This window comes from Lolium perenne, chromosome 3 (genome assembly GCF_019359855.2).
Source record: "Lolium perenne isolate Kyuss_39 chromosome 3, Kyuss_2.0, whole genome shotgun sequence".
Lineage (NCBI taxonomy): Eukaryota > Viridiplantae > Streptophyta > Magnoliopsida > Poales > Poaceae > Lolium > Lolium perenne.
The window spans coordinates 144,697,054-144,699,990 of NC_067246.2; the positions used below are offsets into that span (position 1 = coordinate 144,697,054).

General features: G+C 47.5%; 1 long non-coding RNA gene across 1 annotated transcript; it reads right to left on the bottom strand.

The window, feature by feature from the left end:
• Positions 1–315: 315 nt before the first annotated feature.
• On the bottom strand, positions 316–744 carry LOC139837589 (uncharacterized). Its single transcript, XR_011754129.1, has 3 exons — positions 646–744; positions 464–536; positions 316–378 (listed from the first exon to the last, which is right to left on the bottom strand). It is a non-coding gene; the product is annotated as an uncharacterized lncRNA (long non-coding RNA).
• Between the last annotated feature and the right edge of the window lie 2,193 nt (positions 745–2,937).

The following is a 2,937-nucleotide window of genomic DNA, read 5'->3' on the forward strand; positions in this document are numbered from 1 at the left end:
CGGGATTCTCCAGATCAAACTCTTGGTTTGTTTGGCCTGCCACAGGAAATAAACGTTGGTCAAAAGCAAGAAAAAGCAGGTCCTATAAAAAATAGAAGGGATCGATAAAATTACCTTGGAAGCGCCGATTTTGCGAATTCAGGCGCTTGAGGATCCCCTTTTCACGAGTAGCCTGTGCGGCTTTGTGCTCGTTTAAAGCAGTTTCAGTATCCTCGAGTCTCTTCTGCAGTTCCTCGACACTAGCAGCTTTTGCCTTGGCTTCATTAGCCTCTGCTTTGGCTTCGCTAGCAACAAGTTCGGCTTTCTTGCGGGCCACTTCACTTTGCTCCAGTTTTTGAGCAAGAGTGTCGGCAAGCTTGTTGGCCTCTGCAAGTTTCTCTGTCGAAATAGAAAAGAAAGGTCAAAATTGCGACAAAAAACAGGAGCAAGAAGTCAGAAACAACGACAGCAAAAAAGTTATTACCTTCAGTTCTGCTGGCATACTCACGGTACCCAATGAATTGGGATCCGATGCGAATAAGCTCTTTGATCATGGGCTGTTAAAGAAGAACAAAGAAAGAGAAACATCGGTATGGAAAAAGAATGAAGGCGTAAAAAAGAAAATAGAGGAAATATAGATACTGGCAAGAAAATTAAAAAACTTACATCATCCAAGAGCGGAGTAGAAGAGCTACCCAATTGAGGGGCAGGCTCAATGATCGTTTCAATCCTTGTCCTTTTTGGTGAAGGAGCAAGGGGGCTTGAAGGCAGAGTAGTGGTGATGACGTTTTTTTGAGGAGGCGAGGATTCTTCTCCTTCAACTGGCGTATCCGAGACAAGTAAAGTATGTGATGTGGTCGTCCGAGGAGCCACGTCAAAAGTCGGTACTTCTTCCTCATCATCACTGTGATTAAAAATCGACAGCATAAAAAGCAAGATAAGACAAAAATTTCGAGTACAGAAATAAGGAGAAATAAAAATGACTTACGAGCTGACGAGGGATTCAAGATAAGGATCATAAGTTGCCTTCTGACGTGAAGGATCAACTTCTTCAGCTTTGGAAGTGCCGGAATCTTCGACGTCATTCCTCTTCCTTTTGCCTTTTGGAGAAACAGCGGGAGGAGGAGATAGTGTCGACGCAGTGCCTTCAGAAGATCCCGCAGATTTTCGAGAATCCACGGGTTCATTCACAAAAGACGGAGCTTCTTGATTGTCATTAGTGACAATGGCCCTTTCTTCGACTTCTCCACCTTCAGGAAGAGGAGGAAGCGAGACAAGGTCTGGATGATTCTGTGCAAAATAAAACAGGGAGAGATGTCAGAAAAGAAGTTACAAAAAAGATAGCAAAGCAACAACAAGACAATAGACAAAGATTACCTTGGGAAGTGGATTGGCGGCGCTGAATGGTGTCACACGGCAAGAAGAAGGGATAGCATCTTTTTTGCTGAGAGACGAAATTTTTCGGACAAGTTTTTCTAAATCCTTGACCTCCAAATTTACCGACAGCCGATCTACGTCCTTGTCGCCAGCATATTTCCAGAGAGGATATTTGCGAGCCTGAAGCGGCGGCACTCTAGTCCTAAGAAAGTATGCAGTGATTTGGACACCCGATAACTCTTTGCCGCGAGTATTTTGCAACTCGTGGATACGAGCCATCAAGGTTTCTGTCGACGCCCTTTCTTCTTCGGTGGCCTCCGCGTCCCAGGAGCGGCGGCGAAAGATTTTCTCGGTGCCATCAAAAGGAGGGATGTTGTCCTCCGCACATCCATGGTTCTCCTCCTGAATGTACAACCACTTCTTGCGCCATCCTTGAACTGAGTCAGGAAGCTTGACGTCGAAGTAGTCGACAGTGGGCCGAACAGAAATTACAACGCCGCCTATATTATAGGCGACATTGGGCGAGCCATTACGGCGGCAGAAGAAAATGCGCTTCCATAGCGCCCAGTTAGGCTGGACGCCAAGGAAGGCCTCGCACAAAGTGATGAAAATGGAGATATGGAGGATTGAATTTGGCGTGAGGTGGTGGAGTTACAGACCGTAGATAAAAAGAAGTCCACGGAGAAAAGGATGAATGGGGGCGGAAAGACCGCGGATGAGGTGGTCGACAAAACTTACCCGGTACCCCATTGGAGGGGTTGGGTAGCTTTCCTCACTGGGGAAGCACAGTGCCTTGGGTTTCTTGTTGATCCCCAGCTTCTTGAGCATGTTGATGTCTTGAGTGGAAATCTTCGATCTTTCCCACTCCGCCGCCCCAAGATCCACGGCGGCCATGGAGGACTCCGGCGTACTGTGCCTTGTCAATCGACGAGGTGGCATCAACAATGGCGCAGGGTTTGCAGCTCGGAGGCGAGGAGCTTAGGTGGCGGTGGATCGCAGGAGGAAATTTGCAGATGGGAGCAGGAGGACGGCGCGAGCGGAGGTGCTCGAGGAGGAAGAAGAAGACCTTATATAGAGGTGCGCTGAAGCGGCGGACCGTTGGATAAGGAAAATGTGTGACAGATGATAGCCACGTAACAACAAGGGTAAAAAAGTAATTCAACATTGGGGAAGTTACGGTGCGTGCGCCAGAAAAAGCGGAGGACGTGTGTCCCCCACTTGCACGACGTGTCAAGATAGTGGATCAATTGGGCCCGCATGGCAGCGAGAAAAGACTTGTCGCAAATTTCTGACTAGCAATCGTGGCTATCATCAGCAACAACGTCACCTTGGCAGAAGAAAAAATTCGACTCAACAGCTTCATAAAAGGCGACACGGAAAAATAATGCTGAGCCTTTGATGAAATACAAGTTTTTGATCAAATGCTCGGGGGCTACTTTGGAAAAAAGGAAAAGATCCAGAAGGACAAGATAGAAATGGCGTGAGCCTATGACCAAATACAAATATTTGTTCATAGCCTCGGGGGCTACTCCCATCGGGAGCGCTGTTCGCGCACCCGAGAAATTATAAAACTTCGGGAGA